Below are 24,904 nucleotides of genomic sequence, written 5' to 3'. Positions count from 1 at the left end.
CTTTCACATAAATTAATGTGTATTTGTATTTCTAGAAGTCATGATATGCTTTTATCTCATATTTTATTTTTTAAAATGATTATAAATTCTAGAATTTGTACATATATCTTTGCACATACTTCTCTCTCTCTCTCTCTCTCTCTCTCTCTCTCTCTCTCTCTCTCTCTCTCTCTCTATATATATATATATATATATATATATATATATATATATATATATATATATATATATATATGTGCGTGTGTGTGTTATGTCAGAAATCTTTTGCAAACATATTTACATGTCCCTAAATTCCTTTTTTTTGTTCTAAACATTGTTGTCTTTCATATCTCTGTGTTTATTTATACCACTATATGTATATGGTGTAAATTTATTATTATTCTGAGCAGGAAAAATTGCAAATATAATGTAATCAGGGTATCATATGTATTTATTTGCAATCAATGGATATTTTAAGAGCTGGGACAGTTTTCTCTCTGTACCTGTGTAACCTCTTCTGATTGCAATCTAGTTTTAAAAACCACCCCTTCACAGGTGTTATAAAATGGGTTGGCATATAAGATGACATTTCTTACTGAAAAAGAAATTCAAAATTAGGAAGAAATACGCTGAAAATAGCATGACAGTAAAGAGGTAATTTTAATTTCTGCTATATCTGAATCATGACAGTTTAATGTTAAGTGGGCTATCCCTTTGAGCTATCAGCTTAAGATTATATTTAATCAGACATCAATTGGAATTTTAAAATCCTTGTCTAAAATATTACACTGTGTGTCCTAATGTCAGCATCAATGTTTATCTTTAATTCTAAATTCACATATACATACTTTCAAAGTATAATACACAATGTAACAAATGGCACTTACAAGTTCTGATGAGTGATCAATGACACAAGTATCCAGCATTTTGATTTGTTAGTGATAGTTTAAAATGTATATTATGTATTTGAAAAATTCACTAGTGTGTGGGTCCGATTGGCCCACACAAGTTTGAAATAGTGTTCTCACCTGTGTTTACCTATCTATGATTAAGCGCTTGTAACAGCTTGAAACGTGTCAGATGGAGTCCCCCTCCTGAGGTATATGTGTGTACATTTTACCCGCTTTTTCAAATAAAGGATTGCTTTTATTCTATGGATCGCATGTGCAGCTGTTTCCTTTGCGACTTACGAGTTTAGTGGGAAGTTCACCTGCATGCAGCTTTGTACCCTTCGTTGACCGGCTGGATCCCTGGCTTGGCTCCTCTCCTGTTGGACGGTTCTGGGTTCACGCTTTTGAGCAGCAACTACTTGCTAATAATTACCATAGCATGCCTCTGGTAAACACAATGATCACTGATGAGTTGTTTGATAGGAGGCAAACACTCACACTTTTTTTTACACCTTTTGATACTTTCAAAGCAGGCGTAATAAGTCGTCTCTGAGGAAGGGGGATTTTCTCAGAGGATTTTTTGCCCAAATGCATTATACAGTGAGTAACAGTTGTGATGTCACAGTGCAGATGCACAAGGATTCTAGAACTAAAGGGACAATCTCAGTTATGATGTCACAGTACAAATACACAAGGATTCCATAACCAGAGAGAAAGCATGTCCAACCTAACTAAGCTATGTCAAAAGTATATTCTGATTTATTCTGTAGTGCACTTCAGTAGCCAACATTAATAAATACTTATATAAAAAGCTGAGTGCCATCTAACTTGTTCAAATCATAGACTGTCATATATATTAAGGTGTAAGGTAAAGCTAAACTCGTGATATGTTTTATTAATTTTAAAAATGGTGTTTATTGGAAAATTTAATTTGGCCTGATTGATTGTAATCAAAGTTAAACAAAAAGTGTTCCCCAAAAATGGTGCTCAGTATAGGAGCTAAATAAGAAAAATACGTTTCTAGTGCCTATCTCATATATGTGCAGACAGCTGCAATATATTGGGTCCGGCAATGCAGTAGTATTTGTAAGTATCCACAACTTAAACAGACTTTGTCTCCCCGCCAAATAGTACTCTAATGCTCCAGCTCTCAGTCTTGTAATACCGGTACTTGCATGAGACACAAGCTCATCACGTCATGTACACAACTCCGATTATCAGCTGTGCATTAGCTGCAAACCGCCAAGGGAGATCCTGGCTCCTCCAATGTGACAGCTCCAATACAACAAAACAGCGGGGCAGGTATAAAAATATAAAATGTATCTTATATTGGCAAAATAGCTAAAAACATGTAACATGCATGGCATTTGTTGTATTGTAATCAAAGTTCCCATTTTATGTAGGTACCTCACTTATTAGGAGCTCTGTCCTGCTTTCCCTCCTTCAGAGACAGTTCACACCCTTGACTTTCTTTAACCACCATCGGCACAACTAACTTCTATTTCATACTCTTCCCTACCCACAGACCCCTTTTTACTTCATCACTACCTTAAAAATCCTACCTAATAATCTACTAAGATTTCGCATGTGGATTTTTGTAATACAACCTGATCTTCCCAGTCCCAGATTGGATCTGGAAAGAGGTTTGAGATACGTATAATAATGAGAGATTTTTTAGCATTTATGCAACACCAGTTTATTATACGTAAAACATTATTACATGTAAGAAAGGGCAAATTAAGAAACAAATCTCACCCCACATTAAGAGGCATATTTAAGAAATGTCTTGCGGACCTGATCCGACAGTGCGGATCAGGTCCGCAAGACATTGCTGAATGCGGAGAGCAATACACTATCCGCATTTAACATTACGCCACCCCCTGCTGACTCGCGGCCAACGGGCCGCCAGCAGGGGGTGTCAATCAACCCGATCATACTTGAGCGGGTTGAATTGTTGCGATTCCTTTCCGCCTGCTCAGAGCAGGCGGACAGGGTTATGGAGCAGCGGTCTTTGTGGCTGCTGCTTCATAACTGCGGTTTCTGGCGAGTCTGAAGACGGGCCAGAAACACGGGCCAGAAACACGGCCCGTCAAGCACCTTTCGGAGCTTGATAGATAGGCCCCTAAATCTAAGCAGCTAGAATTGTTGTAGATTCAATAAAGGTCACTGGTAAAACATGCTGATAATGTTTTACTCATCTTATGTATTTTATGATGACATATTTGGGAGACAAGTGTTCATCACTGTAAGGAATATAGTGACAATCAGCCTTTAATTGTGGGTGTTTAACATTTTCTCGTAAGTTACTGAGCAAGGTAAATAAGTTTCCTTACACTTTAGTCCCCAGAAACAGTCATGTTTCAGCCTCGCTACTAAAACGTGAAGAGATTGGGGCCTATTTATCAAGCCGTCAACTGTGCTGCATTCGCCGGCACCAATACGCTTGCCTGACATCCCCTAACATCGCTGCCGCGGACCTGAATACGCTCTCCATATTTAACAAAAAAGCTGTCAAAAAGCCGCGCACCAAGTACGGGGCGATGAGCAGTGGACTGTTGTTAACTAACAGTCATCGATATCGCTGCTCTTCGGCTTTTTCCCAGCTTTATTTGTATACTGTCACTAAACACCCACACTATACTAGACTGTTTAACCCCTATCCCGCCGCTCTCGGACCCTGCCGCAACTAAATAAAGTTATTAACTCCTAAACCGCCGCTCCCTGAGCCCACCGCCACCTACATTATACTTATTAACCCCTAATCTGCCGCCCCCTACTCCGCCACACCTACATTATACTTATTAACCCCTAATCTGCCGTCCCCTACTCCGCCGCAATCTACATTATACTTATTAACCCCTAATCTGCCACCCCCTATACCGCCGCCACCTACATAAAGTTATTAACCTCTATCTTGCCGCTCCCCAAGCCCACCGCAACTAAATAAATGTATTAACCCCGAAACCACCAGCCCCCCACATCGCCATAAACTAAATTAACCTATTAATCCCTAAACCTAACAACTCGCTAACTGTACATTAAATATTAACTCATCCCCATCTTATAATAAATTTAAACTTACCTTTAGATTTAAATTAAACTATATTAAACTAATAATCAACCTATTCTACCAATTATAATAAAATTACATTAAACTATATTACATTAATATTTAACCTACCCTAACTATTATAATAAAATTACATTAAACTATATTAAATTAATAATTAACCTACCCTAACTATTATAATAAAATTACATTAAACTATATTAAATTAATAATTAATCTCCTAACTATTATAATAAAATTACATTAAATTATATTAAAATAATAATTAATCTAACCTATCTTTTATACTAAAATTACATTAAACTAAAAATTAAATAACTGTATTATATATTTAAACACCTAACCCTATTCCAATAATTTAAATCTACACTAAACAATTACTAAGTTACAAAAAACTAACAACTAAGTTACAAAAAATAACAAACACTAAGTTACACAAAAAAATAAACACTAAGTTACAAAAAAATAAAAAAGAAATTATCAAAGCTTTAAACTAATTACACCTAATCTAAGGGCCCTATGAAAATAAAAAAGCCCCCCCCCCCAAAATAAAAAAACCCTAGCCTACAATAAACTACAAATAGCCCTTAAAAGGGCCTTTTGCGGGGCATTGCCCCAAAGTAATCAGCTCTTTTACCTGTAAAAAAAAATACAAATACCCCCCAACAGTTAAACCCACCACCCACACAAACAACCCCCCAAATAAAATACTATCTAAAAAAAACCTAAGCTCCCCATTGCCCTGAAAAGGGCATTTGGATGGGCATTGCCCTTAAAAGGGCATTTAGCTCTATTGCAGGCCCAAAGTCCTAATCTAAAACTAAAACCCACCCAATACACCCATAAAAAAATCCTAACACTAACCCCAGAAGATTTACTTACAGTTTTGAAGATCCGACATCCATCCTCCAAGAAGCCGTGAGAAGTCCTCAACGAAGCGGCCAAAGTCTTCATCCAAGCCCGCAGAAGTCTTCACCCAGACGGCATCTTCTATCTTCATCCATCCGGCGCGGAGCGGCTCCATCTTCAAGACATCTGATGCGGAGCATCCTCTTCTTTCCGACGACTACCGACGAATGAAGGTTCCTTTAAATGATGTCATCCAAGATGGCGTCCCTTAGATTCCGATTGGCTGATAGAAATGTTTTCCATTTCTGCATTCCCGACTGTGTGGAAAGGAAATATTCTAGTTCGCAGGGTCTGGTCATAGGAGGTGGTGAGTGCCCCAGCCATTGTGGGTGTCAGGTGCCATTTTTGTTTTACTACTTTAGTCCATATTTATATATCCTTTACCAGTTATGGAGGATTCTGATGCTGAGATTATGCTAATTTCAGATTCAGTTACGGAGGATTCTGATACTGAGACTATTTTGATTTCAGATTAAGATTCTGTGTCTGGTGATGAATCCGGACTGGCCTCGTCAACCAGTTTTGTTCCGTATTCCATTTTAGAGTGCCTGGTTACTCAGGCTCGGGGAATCAAAGGACAGCTGAGTCACCCGCCTCTGGGGGTCCTATCCTCTGAGAGGCGAGTTCCCTACCAATTCATACTTCTACACATGCGGGTAACACAGTTTCTGATTCCTCCATGCAGGGTGGCGTGTCCCCCCGGAGGTTGCAACACGTTTTCGCTTCCACATAATGTTGGCGATTGTTTGTCTGCAGAGTCCAGACTTTTATTTGAGAATGTGCTCGTGCCCTATTGTCCCGGGCCTTCCGCCTTGGAGAGTACTTCTACAGTTCCCCCGTGGGTGTAACTGTCCCTGAGTGTTGTGCCTTATTTTTTTGGTGCAAAGGTACATGTTTGATGACGCAAGTTCGTCATTTCCGGCGTCTTAATTGACGCCAGGTTTCCTTGCACGAGGTTGCATCTGTGATGGCGCGAGTTGCGTCATTTCCGGATGTTGTTGGCGCCAAAAAATATTTCAACTTCCTTTTGCGTCGTGCGTCATACTAGGCGCCAAAAAAATTAGTTTATTTTTCACCCCACTTCCTATATGTCTCTTGCCTTCTATATGCTCAGAGGGCTATGCTGTTTGCATTTGTTCCCATTCCTGAAACTGCCATATAAGGAAATTGTAAATTTTGCTTTAAAGGCACAGTCTAGTCAAAATTAAACTTTCATGATTCAGATAGGGCAAGCAATTATAAAAAAACTTTCCAATTTACTTTTATCATCAAATTTGCTTTGTTCCCCTGGTGGTATTTTTGAAAAGCTAAAACTAGGTAGGCTCAAACTGATTTCTAAACCGTTGAAAACCGCCTCCTAGCTCAGAGCATTTTTAAACATTTTCACAGTTAGACAGTACTAGTTCATGTGTGTCATATAGATAACATTGTGCACTGATTGGCTAAACTGCATGTCTGTCAAAAGCACTAAGATAAGGGGGCAGTCTGCAGAAGCTTAGATACAAGGTAATCACAGAAGTAAAAAGTATATAAATATAAATGTGTTGGTTATGCAAAACTGGGGAATGGGTAATAAAGGGATTATCTATCTTTTTAAACAATAAAAATTCTGGGGTAGACTGTCCCTTTAATGTTGTTTTTTCTTTTACATTTTGCAAGATGTCTTGATCTGATCCTGTCTCAGAAGCAACTGTTGGAACCCTGCTGCCTGATCACAGTTCTACCAAAGCTAAGTGTATCTGTTGTAAGTTAGCTGAGATTATATCTCCAGCTGTAGTATGTAACAGTTGTCATGATAAGCTTTTGCACGCAGAAAATGTTTCCATAAGTACTAGTACAGTTTATGTTGTTCCTTGTACATGATATCCCTGTTGATATGAAAAATTATATTGTTGATGTGATACAGAAGGCTTTGTCTGCTATTCCTCCTTCTAATAAATGTAAAAGGTATTTTAAAATTGATGAAATTTCTAATGACCGACAACATACTGACATATCCTCCTCTGATGAGGATTTTCAGAGTATTTATTACTCATTGCAACAGAGCAGCCCATGTAACCTAGTGGTTAACTTGTGGCTTTGCGGCTTAAGGGTTGTTGGTTCGTACCCAGCTGCTGGCACTGGATGTCCATTTTCTGGTGCACCTTAGGGTTGCATTCCCTTGGTCAGCTTGCCAGTGTAACCCATGGATTCCCTGCTCTGCAGGTGAATGGGTTGGCTGTGTTTCTGCTTGGCAAGCTACTTGTAGGGGGTCCTTTTCTAGGATATCTGTGTTGGGGAGTTATCTTCCCATTGGCCGATGGCTTCGGGCCTTGAGGACAGTTGTTGCCCTTCTGGCCTTCTCCCCTTCTTTAGGGGATGTTCTCCTCCCTATGGAGATGGAGTCCTTTTTTTTTTTAGGGCTTCTCCTGGATGGGAGGTGGAAAGGTGGGATTATTTTGTTCCCCCTGGGCTTTTGCTGGCTCCAAGTAAGACTTGTTGGGCCTTTTTTTTTATAGATCCTTGGGTCTATGGCCTAGTCGTCTGTTTCAGAGTCGGGTTGTACCTGTACTCTGTGGGGGTGGCTGTGCTATCCTTACGCTCGTTCCTGTACCAGTTTTCGGGATTCTTCTGTTCTCTTTGGGGCTGATTTATTATAGTGCGAGCAGAAAAGATACGATGTAGCATATCATGTCTGCCGCACATCAATAAATGCCAACAGCATACACTGTCTGCATTTATCATTGCACAAGCAGTTCTTGCGGCCGCTAGCAGGGGGTGGCAATCAGCCCGATTGTATAGGATTGGGCGGATTGATGTCTGCAGCCTCAGAGCAGGCGGACAAGTTATGGAGCTGCGGTCTTTAGATCGCTGCTTTATAACTTCTGTTTCGGCAAGCCTGAAGGCTCGCAATGAAACGCGAAACATCAAGCTCCATTTCGGAGCTTGATAATGCGGCCCCTTGATGTTTAAGCAATAGAGGAAGGTTCAATATCTTTTTCACTAGGTCCTTCAATTTCATACCAGATATCAGTATTATCCTCTCCTTACTCCTCTATTTCTGTATTAAAATTAGACTCATGCCAGTCTTTAAGAAATGTTCTCTTTTTCTTAGAGTCTATATTCTGTTCAAATCTATGAATTTTCCTTTTATTTTTATCTTCTAATTCCTTGTACAAAACGTCTCCCTTATGTGGCTCTAGTCTTTTTCTTAAGTCTGCAATTTGCGAAGTGAACTTTATATTGTCAAATGGCTATGTTCATAAGTGTAACTGAGCTTTCTTCTAAAGCAGTCTCCCATTCAGACCAATATTCAACATCTTCCTGTTCGAAGATGGCTTGTTTAAAAAGTTTTAGGCTATTAGGAATCAGATTGTATTTAATATATGTTTCTAAATTATTGCCATTATTATTTCTTTTGGGCGACTTAGCGCAGTCCCAGAGGTATGTTTTTTAACACATCTCTTTTGCTCTTTTTTTACCAAAAAGTTAAGATATTTTATCTGATTAAATTATATATGTAGGTTTCTGAGTCGCTGTGTCCAAATTCTATTAAAAAGTGGAAGTCAGTGATTGGAGTTCAATAAAAGTAACTTTAATAATATCAAATTAAAAACAGTTGGATTGGGGGCATGTCTGGGCAATGATCCAACCAGGTCGCATTATCTGAGGCTGGAGACAAGATTGCACCAATTTTCCACATATCAGTAGATATTAACAGTGGATATTAACAGCATCTATCATGATAAAGCACATATATGTTTATATTTTATCTACCTGAGGAGATTGAAATCAATATTGCGGCGGCCTAACCAAAGTAGTTCATAAAATCCCCCCTCCTCGCTAACCTGGGGTAGTGCAGTCTCATAATGGCTGCAACTAAGGAGTAAGCCTTACTAACTATTCGAGCCAGCCTGAAAGAGCTTGAGATCAAGTTGAATACTAACTATGAGAGCCTTATAGCCACCATGAGGACTTCCTTTGCGCAGTGTAATATACATGAAAAGATTGTGACTGCAGACGCCATCTTGCCATTGTATAGGAAGTACCTACTTCTCCAAAGTGGCCAAATAGATACTACAGTGGTTATCTCTACATGCACAAGTGCCGTTGGACGATCTCCTCAATCATCATGTAGCACTGCTAAGAGGGATGCGGCCAGCCCTTCAATGCAGGAAGTCGTGTCTTTAACACTGCAGAAGGAGACCTCCACCGCAAACAAACCAGTGAACCTAACAGAGAAGCCCTTATTGGACCATGAGAGGTTATTAGTACCTTATCTTGACTCTTATAATAAAGGTCCTTACTGTAAGGTAATGCAGTTAGCTAATACCCCACTAATACGCAGAGAACCTCTACCTTGTGAGGATCTTTACACTTCAGGGCACTCTGGCTGGTAAACGACAGACATGGATGGAGATGCAGCTGATCCAATATACCTACACCTCTATATACAAACCCTCCGGAATTGGATAAAGCTACACAGTGAGCAATAGTTGGTGAGAGACTTTAACACTGCGAGTGCTGGAGAACTTCCTCTGCTAGTCATAATATTGGGTTCCCAAGCAGAATTCTTAACAGCATTGATACTGATTTCTAGGTCTTCAATGATAACAATCTCTAGTTTGTCATTCTTTTTTTAACCAATAATTTGTACATACATATATTAGTCAGGTGACATGGAGCCCAAAGTGGTTACCAGCGTGACTACCTTCTATTTTCCATTTTAATATTACAGGAGTCCAAGAATGATCAGCTAAATAGTCAGTCATTTTTGATAATTGGTTTTATATTTCTCCTATATTATCTAATCTATTACATATCTTATTTGTAATGACACCTGTAATTTTATAAGCTATTCTATTTACCAAAATCCAAGAATTATATATCTCATCCACCATATATCAGATTTGCTAAACTCCCACACACTAAATGTACAAGCTTGGTGAGGTTCAAGAGTGGCCTTTTGTGGTCAGAGGGGGATTATTTAATTTGAAAAACAGACGACTCAATGTTGCACAGCACAGCAGTTTAGAGGATTTTGATGTAGGTACTTATTTTATTGTTTCAATTAATATATAAATTATATTATTCATAAGTAATTAGTCATTTTTTTAACTGATTCTACTACTCTGTACTTCTATACTTAAATATCGAACTCAGTAATACTTATCCCTCATTGCTAGTACTCATATTATGTATCTAATGTAGTAATTGTTGATCCTACATACTGTTATTTATGTACTTATGACAATTTGTGTTTTAAATTTGACTATTATTAATATTATTATTGGTTATTTGTAGAGCACCAACAGATTCCGTAGTGTTAAAGACTTAAAGACCTCAATAAAAAAGTTATGAAATAAGAAAAAAAAAACTATTTGATTAATGTGCTACAAAACATATATAAAATGTGATTTTTATTTAGGTCAAAGAGTGGTGTCTAAACCTCTAACCCATTAAAAGTATGAGGCTTGGGGGCGGAGTCTAGCCAAGCTCTAAGATGGCAGCTTAACTTGGTAGCTCCGTGCAGTAATTAAAGACTATCACTATAATAGCATGTTTATTCAGCTCTACATTCCTGCATAAGCTTATGTCGAGAGGCATCTAAGGTGAAGCTATCCCACCGGAGAACATTTGCTACGGTAAAGCTAATAGCAACAGCGGTTTCACTTCTGAGGCCTAACGCAGTTTACAGCCTGCCACGCACCGGAGCTAACACTGTCAGAGACTGCTCTTATGACCGGCCTGCTATCACATCAGCTGCAGACTCACCCGGGTAGTGCAGAAGCAAGAGGACAATAGACAAGAGGGAGGTATCCCCAAAAAGAGACCAGAAAGTACGGGGTGAGTGACGCGGCATAACCCGGCAACGGGAATACAGCAACGCAATTACTGCGCTTGCCGCGGCTTCCATATTACGGCCAGCTCAATCGGAGGAGGTATACAGGGGTCATACGATCTCATTAAATTCTTAGACCTACCCGGTTGAATAGGCTCCACCATCAAGAGTAGTAGTGTCCCACGAGGACTTGCCTAACAGACAAAGGCAGTACAGGCTGCGCAGCATACACACTGCATAGTGACAGAGGGAGATACTGGGCGAAGTCAGGAGAGATTTTAACTGGCATATTTGCTTTATTTTTTGGCACAATAAATGAACAGTGACGCCCTAATGGGTCTATAACATTGGTGTGATACCCACTGACATCTGAGAGGTGGGAAAGGAATAGAACAAGCAAGACAATAGGGTCACTGAGCACCTATACATCCAGTGCGCAGGACTTTTAAAGCCTCACATTTCCTCTGGGACACTTTGGAGTCATTTGCTGACAAGACCTCATTTTGGGTTTCTCTGTGAAAGTTCTTGCAAATCTGCTGAGTCTTAGACTGGTGCTTATCTAACATGGCCGCCAGGAAACCCAATAAACCAGATAGAAATCAGAAATCAACGGCATTAGACCAATACCTCAAGCCAGCAAAGGGACTAACAGTAACAGAACCAGCTGAGGAGGAGGAGGAAGGGAGCCAGGCTACCGCTTTAAATACATCAGACCCCTCTGGAAGGACTACAAGTTTAACAAAAGCTGAATTTCACACATTGGTCTCTAAAGAAGATATGGCCTCAGGCCTAGAAAAACTAATGAATAAAATTGACAATCTGCACTCCTCTGTTACAGGCAGTCTAGCTGAGATAAAACAAGATCTGTCTGAGCTAGGGGATAGAGTGGAGGCGGTAGAGAATGATCAAGAGTCTATAGCTGAAGGCATGGCAACTAACTCTGAGTCAATTGCTTCTCACCAGCAACAAATTCTAGACCTCCAAGACAAGATGGAGGATCTAGAAAACAGAAATAGGAGGAACAACATTAGACTCAAGGGGATACCGGAGAGTGTGGAAACCTCAGATTTACACTCATATCTGACACGCCTCTTTAAAGCTATTACAGGTGAAGAAGGAGATTCAGACTTTGCCATGGAAAGAGCCCACAGGGCCCTGAAACCAAAACCAAAAGAGGGCCTTCCACCCCGCGATGTCATCGTTAAAATGCTCCGTTTCCCGGACAGAGAAACTATCATGTCAGCGTCTAGAAGACATCAACCTTTTAAATACCAGGGACAGGTTATTCAGTTTTTTCAGGACTTATGTATCCGCACTCTTCAGAGAAGATTTGCTTTACGCCCTCTTACATCCATGCTGAGGAAGCAAAATATCCCATATAGATGGGGATATCCTTTTGCCCTACATATTTCCCACAACCACAAGTTGTTCACTATTAGATCTGCGCAAGACATCCCGGAGCTATGCCAATATCTCAACATTGACTTGCCAGTTTTGCCGGAGGACTCTGTCATTCCACAGCACTCTACGAGTAAAGAGCAGCAGAATCCGGTGAGAAAAGCTAGATGGACCAAAGTGGCAAAAAAGAAAAAAGTTAAAACATGAACTGATCCACTAGGTAATACTGGTAATGTTTTGAGTTGCTGTATGTTCTCCTAGTGTGGGATGGGATTTGATTATATGACCATTTCAGAAATGCTTATACTAATTTAGCTCATTTACTAATTGTTCTAAACATGCTAATTTTAGAAACACTGCACATTCCTACCTTTTTTATGTTAGACATATGAATGTGCCAAGACACTCAGGTAATCAAACTGTTCTTATTGTTCAATACAGGTTTTTATTATGTTTGCTGCCAAATTGTTTTCTTGTAAATAATAGATGCTGTGGAAATGATATCTCTACTGTGATATTTCTATACCAAAGTACATCCAGATCCTGGGCTGCCTACGGGCTCCTCTCCATGTCTCACCAACAATCCTCCCTAGCTATATATAGTTTATGGGGTTTCTTAGGGATCATTGCACGAAAATCCCACACACATATTTATGGCTCTCCCGACAATTAATTTAGTCTCGCACAATGTGAGAGGGCTAAACACGGATATTAAAAGGCGCACAGCTTTTAACCACTATAGGAACCTCCAGGCAAATGTCATTTTTTTACAGGAAACCCACCTCACCAAACCACAAATCCCCAAATACTGGTCTAGAGGTTTCCAACAAAGCTTTCACTCCACTGCTGGGGAGAAAAAAAGAGGAGTATCAATACTGCTGCACTCCTCACTACACTTTACACATACTAACACAATAGCAGACAAAGATGGTAGATATATATTAGTACTGGGCCAATTACAGGGAATAGAGATCCTGTTCTGCAACATCTATGCCCCAAACGAAAAGCAGGACGTGTTCTTTAAGGAGATCACGCGTTTACTAACAGGCTGGTCACAAATTAGGATAATTTTAGCGGGGGACTTTAACGTTGACCTTCAGGCACTCATTTACACGCACCAACCACGCCCCCCCAAAAAACTGGCCCGCATGCGAGCAGTGGCTAAAGCTGTCTCAAACTCATTGTCCCCACATACTCTGGTTGACACGTGGAAATCTCTATACGGGGTTACAGCAGATACGACATATTTCTCAGCTGCACACACCAGCTACTCTAAACTAGATTATATTATGATAAGTCAAATTCTATATCCACTTTTACTATCAGCCAAAATACACCCGTGTACATGGTCAGATCACTCTATCACACAGATGACGCTCCAAGGTATACACAACTCTAGCAGAATCCAGACCTGGACATTTGACCCATCTTGCCTTCAAAATACACAGACTAAGAATAAACTGACGCGGGCTATGGAAGAGTATTGGACTTTCAATCAGGGCACCACAGATAGTCCGGTCTCGGTATGGGCGGCTCACAAAACAGTAGTTAGGGGCTTATTAATAAAAGAGAAAGCGATGCTCAAAAAGAGAACACAGAAGGTAGCGGAGGGATTGACTAGAGATATTGAGATGTTGGAGAAGAAACATAAACAAACCCTGAGCACCCCCATCTTAAGACAATTAGACCAAAAAAGACAGCAGCTTAATGAGATTCTCAATAATCAATCGATAAAATATGCCCATAGAATGAAAACTCAATATTTCTTATATGCCAACAAGCCAGATAAATATTTAGCCAAAAAGATTAGAGACAATTATTCGGCCATGTCAATCCCCTCGATATGTAAAAGAGATGGTGATGAGACAAGTCATCCTCAAGAAATTGTAGATGCCTTTGCTTCCTTTTATCAAGAACTATATGATGGGAACAAAGTGTCTCACAACGCCTCCACCAAAGGTTTGCTTGGGGATTTTCTCTCTAAGGCAAATCTGAGGAAAATTACAGACTCGGATAGAGACTTACTAAACTCCAAAATTACCACGATGGAGGTAGCACAGGCCATTAAGGACCTTAAGTCAGGAAAGGCTCCCGGACCTGATGGTCTTCCGGGCGAATATTACAAGATGTTTGCAGGCATGCTAACCCCACATCTTACACAATTTGCAAATCATGTTCTAGAAGGCGAGGTATTATCTAAAGACCTACTTCAAGCCAAAATAGTGGTCATCCCAAAGCCAGGAAAAGAGCCAAAGCAATGCGCCAGCTATAGACCAATTTCCCTCATAAACCAGGATATCAAAATTGTTACCAAAATCATGGCTAACAGACTAAAACACATTCTCCCCAGTATAATCCACCCAGATCAGGTCGGCTTTATTAAAGACAGGGAACCCCGGACAACATAAGAAGGATGGTGTCGGTGATAGACTACCTTAAAAGTCATGGGGTGCCTTCTCTGCTTCTTTCCCTAGACGCAGAGAAGGCATTCGACAGGGTGGACTGGAGGTATATGTTAGAGGTTATGGAGGAGATGGGTTTTAGGGGACCTTTTCTTTCGGCAATCACCACATTATATTCCACCCCCACTGCATTTGTTAGAGCAATTGGTCATCAATCTCGCACTTTTAATATCCTTAACGGCACTCGACAGGGGTGTCCGTTATCCCCCCTGCTCTTTGCAATTTGCATAGAACCCCTAGCGGAGTATATTCGAGGAGAGGAAGAGATTAAAGGTCTAGAGATAGGGGCTAAGTCCTATAAAATAACACTATTCGCGGATGATGTCCTTCTGACACTGACTAGGCCACTGACTTCCCTGCCCATTGTCTACAACATCCTGGACAAATTTTCAACCATCTCAGGTTATAAAATTAACATTGAAAAATGCGAAGCCCTTCCCATTGAAATACCTAAGCCCACTATCAAACTAATTGAGATCAACTTCGACTTTGCGTGGGTATATGACCACGTGAAGTATTTAGGAGTTAAATTGACACCAGACTTTAGTAAGCTTTACCAGGCTAACTATCTTCAGTTATACAAAATCATAAAACATGACATTGCGAAATGGCAACAATATGGCTTCTCATGGTATGGGAGACTTTCCTCGATTAAAATGAATATTCTACCTAGACTCCTATATCTTTTTAGAACATTGCCGATCGAGGTCCCTAGAGCTGACTTAGATACTATTCAGTCTAAACTAATTACTTATCTGAGGGGAGGAAAACATGCGAGAATATCTGGTCTTCTACTCACAAGACATAGGCAACTGGGGGGAATAGGCCTACCAAACCTATGGGATTACTATCAGGCAGCTAGGTTAACTCAGACCTCTACATTAGGGAGACGAGGTTGCGATATTGTTTGGCCAACCTTGGAAACATCCATGGGGGGACTGAGCTCCCCAGATGATACACTTTGGAAGAGGGAGATATGGAAGGCCCCAGGGGGCTTTAAACCACAAGCACTTTTGATCTCTCGTAAACAGTGGAACAAATCAATGTATACACATAAGTTAATTCCAGAACATACTCTCATAAGACCACTAAAATATTTACTTTCAGGAGATTGCCACATTCACATAGACAAATGGGAGAACAAAGGCCTATACAGGGTAGCAGATTTTTTGCAGAGGGGCTCTATACTCACATTCATACAATTACAAGAAAAGATTAATCCCTACCCCCTACACTGGTTCATATACTTGCAGATCTCCGCTGCTATCCGTTCGTATACCCTTAAGGGAAGGGAAAACCAGCCAACTACACTTGGGAGGCAATGTAGCGCAACTACTAGGCCCAAACAAGCCATCTCACATATGTATCAAGCTATTCAATCAGCTAACATTAAGAGTATGCCACCCATAGTTAGCAGATGGGAAAGAGACTTGGGTATTGAGCTTACAGGAGAAGATTGGTATAGTATAACATATGAAGTAAATAAAGGTTTGTTGAGTGCAGACCTTAGGGAGAATAGCCTTAAGTCGGTGTTCCGATGGTACCTGACACCTGAGAGACTAGCGCACTCTACCAAGGGGGGCTCCAACTTCTGTTTTAGAGGGTGTAAAATTAAGGGAACCTACATACACATGTGGTGGGAGTGCCACAAAGTTCAAGTTATCTGGAGGCAGACTTCAGATCTCTTATCCAACTTGCTAGGTGACCACATTGAAGTCACTGCCCCGCAGGCACTACTAAATATTAGAAACAAGAACTATAACTCTCACATCAATACCTTTTTTAGAATTATCCTCACAATAGTCAGGACCTCAATCGCCAAACATTGGAAGGTGGGGGTCCCAGATTGGTCAGAGATCATTAACAAAATCTCAAATGTGTATGCCATGCACGAGACGGCAGCCCACCTACAAAACAAGATAGAAACTTTCAGTAAGCTTTGGTTCTACTGGATTATGAGGGGATCTAGTGGTGATCCTCATTGAATTTCAGGAAAGGGATGGATTTGGAGATAATTACATATTTAAGCTTACGACTAGCTTATGACATGGTTTGGGAGCCACAGGAGAGGAGGGGGGAGCTGAGTACACAGTGATCTGTTTTGTTATTGTTGTTATCCACTACTGTTTCCTTTTTTTTTTGTTTTATATATTTCTTTTTGGGTTTTATTTTTCTTCAAAAATAAAGAAAGGGTGCATTAGGTCTGGCCACTGTTGGTCTGCCTGAAAGAGGGGATTTTTGTATATACCAACAAGATTCACTGATTTGTAACACCCACTGACGGGTGAGCCGGTAGTGGCTTGTACAATTGTAATATCTGTTTTTCTTTATCTTATGTTGTAATGCTCTCAATAAAAATTATTTCAACTAAAAGTATGAGGCTTGAAACCTGTGACCAAATTCTGAAGATAAAAAACTAGATATAAAAAAGCAAAGGAGGATTGCAATCCATAAAACAAGATAAAAGAATAAAAACTTATTTGATAAAAAATGCTGTTTAAAAAATGTTGGTTCTCCAAAATGCTGAATCGTAGGTAAAACAAAAGGTAGATGAGTCTTAGAAATTCGCCGGTGTCTCTTTCTGTGAGACCGGAAGTGGATCAGAGAGAACCTAAAGTGATGTCACTGTTCTCGCGATACCTTATGCGTTTTGTGGATGCTTTGTCTACTTCATCAGAAGTTAAATCTACTTCCATCCCATGCCTTCTTTTATCTTCTAGTGAGCAGTTCCACAGTCAGTCCATTGCTCACTGGTTATTCTTTCATGTCCTCTGATCTCTCCTGTGTGTGAATTGTATAGTACTTAGACAATGAATGCCTTCTGGAATGGGCTAGGTAGGCTGTCTTACTGCTGTTCCTCACTTTGTCCGGATACCGCACTTCCAAAAACCTCCACAGTCTTCACAATGCTGATCAATAAAAACAATCCTTTGCATGTGTGGTATACTACAAATCAACTGAAATTCACAGGTGCCAATCAGGGTACCATAACACTACTTCAGGGGGCCAATTTATCATATGTCGGTTGGACATGATTTGGTGTAGCGAATCATGTCCGCCCGACATCGATAAATGCCGACAGCATACGCTAGAAAAGCTTGTGCAATGTTGCCCCTAGCACATTCGTGGCCAATCGGACACTAACAGGGACTATCAATCATCCAGACCATATCTGCTCGGGATGATTGCAGTCCGAGAAAATAAGGAGCAGCGTTCTTATGACCACTGCTTCTTAATTTCTGTTTCCGGCGAGCCGGAAACTATGGGGGTAGATAGCAGCATCCGCTGCTTGTTAAAACTAACCCTAGGTCTCTAGTCATGCAAATTTTTAGCACTGTTATGTGTTGCAGTGCGCAACACATAAATCACAACTTGAGTGTAGGCCTACAATATTGATAGTGCACCCTGCACTATCAAAAGTGTTCTACTTGTAATATTGGCCTATATCAACAATGGATTCAATCTTCATTTTATTATTTCTACTATTGTATAAATATAATTCTATTGAAGTGTAAATACCTGGCTTAGATGTATCTGTCTGGCCTCTTTTTGCCCTCACACAATAGTTCCATCTCACGTTTGGGTCTTCCACAACTTTTAAAGAGCTCTGAAGACTTCACTGAAAGATGTGTGGCTGGCCTGATACACTGTGTCATAGAGGGCAGCAGGATGCCACAGAAGTGGATCTTCATGGAACAGGACAGTGTTGATGGTTGCCAGGCCCTCTTCAGTGTATTTTTATGGCTTAGATGGTATAGCCTACACCTGGCTTTACTGTTCCATGGTTGTTGTTTATTATTTAGCATTCTAAAGTAATGTGTGCCTAAAGAGACATAAACATATATCCTTTAGGTACAGAAAATGTACAAAACCAGTTTAGGTAGTGTAGGTATGCTATGGTAAAATATATCTCTAAATTAGTTAATCATGTCAAGAACCTGATGCCCTCCACTGCGCTTGAGTTTGCTTCCTCCGCTCCAACGGCCGTTGCCATGGCCGCGTGGGGTTGTTGTGCTTTGCGAGTACCACTCTGTATCCTCAGTGTGCGCACCTGTGCATCTTCCTTGGCGTGAACCTGCACCTATTTAAAGCACCTCCCTTCTTATTATTGCTGCCCAAGTATAGGTTTGCATCTGTGTACTCCTGGGTGCACTATTTGCTTCTTTTGCAAGTGTAAATGGTTAGACTGTCTGCCCATTGCTGAACCCTGCTCTGCCTTGTGACTACCCCTTTTGCTTAACCCTTTAATACCCGTGAGTACCATTCTGTATCCTCAGTGTGCGCACCTGTGCATCCTCCTTGGCGCGAACCTGCACCTATTTAAAGCACCTCCCTTCTTATCATTGCTGCCCAAGTATAGGTTTGCATCTGTGTACTCCTGGGTGCTCTATTTGCTCCGTTTGCAAGTGTAAATAATTGGACTGCCTGAATGTTGCTGGAACTTGCTCTGCCTTGTGACCAACCCTTTGCTTAACCCTTTTATTGTGAGGTGAATTGGACTGCCTGTTTACTTCTGAGCCATGCTTATTTCTGTGACCAACTCCTTGTTAACCCTTTGTTGCTAAGAGAGTTTTGACTGTCTGCTGTTTATTGCTCTTAACTCTGGGCTTCCTGCTTGCTGCTGTTCCTGTCCTACTTCATTCCATTTATCCGATAAACTTAGTTCTGGGATTTTTCCTCATCTTTCTACTTGATGCTGGGATAAGAAAACTACTGGCCAGCATTGGTCTGATAAGGAAATCTCCCACGAACATTACAAATCTCTAATATCAGCACAATTGAGCTGATTTATTTAAAGTAAAAACTATTTCAAACTGTGTCACACCAGTTATGTTGGTACAATGAAATGTATGAAGTAGATATGAGAGGAGAATATTTTCTGTAAACGAGAAAGGGCTAATAATTAGGTATAAAAAGTAAATGAGCAGCTAGTATTCCAGTGTAAGCAGGTAATGGGCCAGCAAATACCATAAGCAGGCAACAGGCAGCATGTACACATACACAGGTAATGAGTAGGTAGCAGGCACTATAGGATTGCAATTAGGCAGGTGCTATAGACAGGTAGCATTGAGTACATTAGACATGTAGCATCTCAGCAGGTTTAGGCGAAGTAACCAGAGAACATAAACATTTTGCAGGTGTTAGGCCAGGGAAAAACTGAGTAAGCACTAGTGGTGCCTTATATTATAGCCAAAGTGTTCTCTACGATGACTGCAATACTTGGCAATACTACCAAGTGCAGGATCTTAAGAATCCAATTTGGATGCTTGCAGTGGGAGTAGCAAGGGAAAGTTATGCGCATGTAGCTAGTGGAGGAATCGATTGCTACATCATAAAGAGGTGAGCAACAGTAAGATTGGCAGTCCTAAATTAGAGTCATTTCATTGGTAAAAGAATGATGGGTTATTTCCACTGCCAATAAATAAAATATACAGGGTAAAACTAAAAATAAATAGGCTGCAAGAAACACTTGAGCCATGTCCCACACCCTCCAATGCTTAAAAATGATTCTCAATTTGTGACTACATTTATGTCAGAAAGGTTCCTGTGTACCTGCTTGTTTATATATTCCATCCTTGGTATTTATGTGCATAATTACATAATCTAATTGTATAACCAAATACAATAATATAAAAATATATAAGTAGTAAGTTGATTGTCAGTGTTTGGGTACTGTGTATTATACCCATTGAGGCACAGCACGGCACATATGGATTTAGATTTACTTTCATCTAAAGAAGACAAATTCAAACACAAAAATGATTAGACATTTAGCATAATGAGTATGACATGCTGACCTTATCTCTCTTTATGTACATCTTTATATCACATACCTCACTCAGGCTTCCCTCTTTTGCCAAGTAATTCTGCACATGATGTTGTATGCAGCTATTTAATTGAGAGGTGCCTCCTGTTTTGTTCTCAAACCTTTCATAACTGCTATATTTGTCAATAGCCTTCTGCATGATTGTGACAGCCTATTACACAAGAGGGTAGAACTAATTGATGTAATCGTCAATTTGACGATATAGTAAAGGAACTTAAGTGTTACATTATGCATTGTTTTATTAATAAATTCATTTTTACTTTCATTGGGCTATATTACAAGTGGAGTACAATCAATAGCTGGGGATGCCTGCTTTAAAATATAATAATTCCAAAGATTCTTTGAAGAATCATTATGAAAGTCTTATCTAAATCATAAAGAAGGCTGATATTGATGCAGTAAAGGTGACACAAGAATAACATACTACCTGATGAAGGAATTGGTCTGATGCTCGGGAGTGCTTGGCCAGAGCACGTGATGAAACAGGGTGAGCATATTTAAATTTAGGATTGTTTTTGTACCCAGATTTGAAGAACTTGATCTTCTCAGTCACCACATTTGTTTGTTTTTTTGGCATTTAATAAACCTTTTTTTACTGAATAGTTTTCATTCAATTGGGCAGTTTTGGCAGAGGTGGCACTTTCTCTTGTAAGGTGTATCCAGTCCATGGATCATCCATTACTTGTGGGATATTCTCCTTCCCAACAGGAAGCTGCAAGAGGATCACCCACAGCAGAGCTGTCTATATAGCTCCTCCCCTAACTGCCACCTCCCAGTCATTCTCTTGCAGCTCTCGACAAGATAGGAAGTAGCTAGAGAGATGTGGTGAATTTATTTAGTTTATCTTCAATCAAAAGTTTGTTATTTTCAAATGGTACCGGAGTTGTACTGTTTTAGCCTCAGGCAGAAAGTTGAAGAAGAGTCTGCCTGTGGTTTTTGATGATCTTAGCAGGTTGTAACTAAGATCCATTGCTATTCTCACACATAACTGAAGAGATGAGGTAACTTCAGCTGGGGGAATGGCGTGCAGGGTCTCCTGCTATGAGGTATGTGCAGTTTAAATTTTTCTAGAGAAATGAATATGCTAGAAAATGCTGTTAATCCCAGGATTTATTTAAAGTAAGCCTGATTACAGTGATTTAATAACGACTAGTATCATGCTTGCTGTAAAAGGTAATATTCTTATTACTTTCTCACATTACTGAAAATAAGATAACGTTTGCTGGAAGTGTTTAAACATTTTTTTCTACATATTGGTGATAAAACTTTATTGGGGCCCATTTTTTTCCACATGGCTGGCTAGATTTTGCCTAGGGATAGTTTTTTATGGCCCTCTCACTGTGAGTACAGGTTGGGAGGGGCCTAATTTCAGGCCTAAATCGTGCAGTAGTTTTTGCAGCTTGAGACTTCCAGCTTCCCTGAAGGAGTCCCCTGAACACTTAGGACCTCTACAAAGGGTTTTTGTGCCTTAAAAAGTCGTTGTATGGGCAGGTAGGGCCACAGCAGAGCTGTGGCAGTTTGTTGTGACTGTTAAAAAACGTTTATATCGTTTTTTTGATCCGGTTTTGAAACTAAGGGGTTAATCATCCATTTGCAAGTAGGTGCAATGCTCTGTTAGTCTATTATACACACTGTAAAAATTTCATAAGATTTACTTCTTTTTATCACTGTTTTTCAATTTCTGACAAAATGTGTTTTTCTTAAAGGCACAGTACCGTTTTTATTTTTTGCTTGTTTACATTTATCAAAGTGTTTTTCAAGCTTGCTGGTCTCATTGCTAGTCTGACATAGAGGAAACTCCTTGTTCATTATGTTTAGAAGCCATTGTGGAACCCCCTCTTAGAATGTGTACCAAATGTACTGATTTTACTTTAAGTTATAAAGATCATATTCTGTCTTTAAAAGATTTATCACCAGAGGAAATTGACAAGTTATGCCGACTAACTCGCCCCACGTGTCAGAACCTTTGACTCCCGCTCAAGGGACTTACGCTCAAGTGGCGCCAAGTACATCTAGCGCGCCCATGGCGTTTACTTTACAAGACATGGCGGCAGTTATGGATCATACCCTTACAGCGGTATTGTCCAAACTACCAGGGTTACAAGGAAAGCGAGACAGCTCTGGGACTAGAAAAAATACAGAGCTCTCTGACGCTTTAGTAGCTATGTCTGATATCCCCTCACAATATGCAGAAGCTGAGGCAGGAGAGCTTCTTTCTGTGGGTGATTTTTCTGACTCAGGGAAGATGCTTCAACCTGATTCTGATATGTCTACATTTGAATTTAAGCTTGAACACCTCCGCGTGTTGCTCAGGGAGGTTTTAGCTACTCTGGATGACTGTGACACCATTATAGTGCCAGAGAAATTGTGTAGATTGGATAAATACTATGCAGTGCCTGTTTACACTGATGTTTTTCCAATACCTAAAAGGTTTTCAGAAATTATTACTTAGGAATGGGATAGACCAGGTGTGCCATTCTCTCCCCCTCCTATTTTTAAGAAAATGTTTCCAATAGATGCCGCTACATGGGACTTATGGCAAATGGTCCCTAAGGTGGAGGGAGCAGTTTCTACCCTAGCTAAGCGTACAACTATTCCCGTCGAGGACAGTTGTGCTTTCCTAGATCCAATGGATAAAAAGTTAGAGGGTTACCTTAAGAAAATGTTTATTCAACAAGGTTTAATTCTCCAGCCTCTTGCATGCATTGCCCCGGTCACTGCTGCTGCAGCCTTCTGGTTTGAGTCTCTGGAGAGGCCTTACAGGTAGAAACTCCATTGGATGATATACTTGACAAGCTTAAAGCGCTTAAGCTAGCCAATTCATTTATTTCTGACGCCGTTGTTCATTTAACCAAACTAACGGCTAAGAACTCAGGTTTTGCTATACAGGCGCGTAGGACGCTATGGCTTAAATACTGGTCAGCTGACGTTACTTCAAAGTCTAAGCTTCTCAACATTCCCTTCAAGGGGCAGACCCTATTTGGGCCTGGACTGAAGGAGATCATTTCTGAACAAACTAATTTTCGTGCCTTTCGAAACTTTAAGATGAGCGCGTCATCGACTCCCTCTAATGCAAAACAAGAGGGAAATTTTGCCCAGTCCAAGCCGGTCTGGAGACCTAACCAGGCTTGGAACAAAGGTAAGCAGGCCAAGAAGCCTGCTGCTGCCTCTAAGACAGCATGAAAGATCAGCCCCCGATCCGGTAACGGATCTAGTAGGGGGCAGACTTTCTCTCTTCGCCCAGGCTTGGGCAAGAGATGTCCAGGATCTCTGGGCGTTGGAAATTGTGTCCCAGGGATATCTTCTGGACTTCAAAGCTTCTTCCCCAAAAGGAAGATTTCACCTCTCACAATTATCTGCAGACCAGATAAAGAGAGAGGCATTCTTACATTGTGTTCAAGACCTCCTAGTTATGGGAGTGATCCACCCAGTTCCAAAGGAGGAACAGGGGCAAGACTTCTATTCAAATCTCTTTGTGGTTCCCAAGAAAGAGGGAACCTTCAGACCAATCTTAGATCTCAAGATCCTAAACATCTTGGCTTCGGCAACGTCTCTATCTTTTTGGCTAAGAAGTATAATCCGCTTAGCTTATGAGACTGCTGGCCAGCAGCCTCCTGAAAGAATTACAGCTCATTCTACTAGAGCGGTAGCTTCCACATGGGCTTTTAAGAATGAGGCTTCTGTTGAACAGATTTGTAAGGTGGCGACTTGATCTTCGCTTCATACTTTTTCTAAATTCTATAAATTTGATACTTTTGCTTCTTTGGAGGCTATTTTTGGGAGAAAGGTCTTGCAGGCAGTGGTGCCTTCCGTTTAAGCGCCTGCCTTGTCCCTCCCTTCATCCGTGTCCTATAGCTTTGGTATTGGTATCCCACAAGTAATGGATGATCCGTGGACTGGATACACCTTACAAGAGAAAACAAAATTTATGCTTACCTGATAAATTTATTTCTCTTGTGGTGTATCCAGTCCACGGCCCGCCCTGTCATTTTAAGGCAGGTGTTTTTTATTTTTAAACTACAGTCACCACTGCACCCTATAGTTTCTCCTTTCTCTTGCTTGTCTTCGGTCGAATGACTAGGAGGTGGCAGTTAGGGGAGGAGCTATATAGACAGCTCTGCTGTGGGTGATCCTCTTGCAGCTTCCTGTTGGGAAGGAGAATATCCCACAAGTAATGGATGATCCGTGGACTGGATACACCAGAAGAGAAATAAATTTATCAGGTAAGCATAAATTTTGTTTTTTCCTGTACCAAGCTGGGTAAATCATGTTTCCTAATAGACTTGGATAAAGGTGATGGTGAGCGTCCATTGCAGTTTCCTGTTCCTGCATTTGATGGGCATTTGGCATTGATGTTAGTAACAATAGGTGGTAGAATCCTTTTGGCAGATGGCAAAGCACTGCTCAAAGCTGTAAATTTGATCTGGTGGCTTCCTTGTTAGGTGTTGTAGAGCACTGGTTTTCAAATCTGTCCTATACTTTCTGTAAATTTAAAAATATTTATAAATCTACGTAAAATATTTAAAGTTGGGCAAATATCCAGATAAC

General features: G+C 40.4%; 1 pseudogene; it reads right to left on the bottom strand.

Annotated features, from left to right (window-relative positions):
* Window positions 1-11,235, bottom strand: part of LOC128661526 (putative tyrosine carboxypeptidase MATCAP2) — a 56,321-nt pseudogene extending 45,086 nt beyond the window's left edge.
* Window positions 11,236-24,904: the final 13,669 nt, after the last annotated feature.

This window comes from Bombina bombina, chromosome 5 (genome assembly GCF_027579735.1).
Source record: "Bombina bombina isolate aBomBom1 chromosome 5, aBomBom1.pri, whole genome shotgun sequence".
Classification (NCBI taxonomy): domain Eukaryota; kingdom Metazoa; phylum Chordata; class Amphibia; order Anura; family Bombinatoridae; genus Bombina; species Bombina bombina.
The sequence above is the reverse complement of the archived record's forward strand: the minus strand, read 5'-3'. Positions and strand labels throughout refer to the sequence as shown.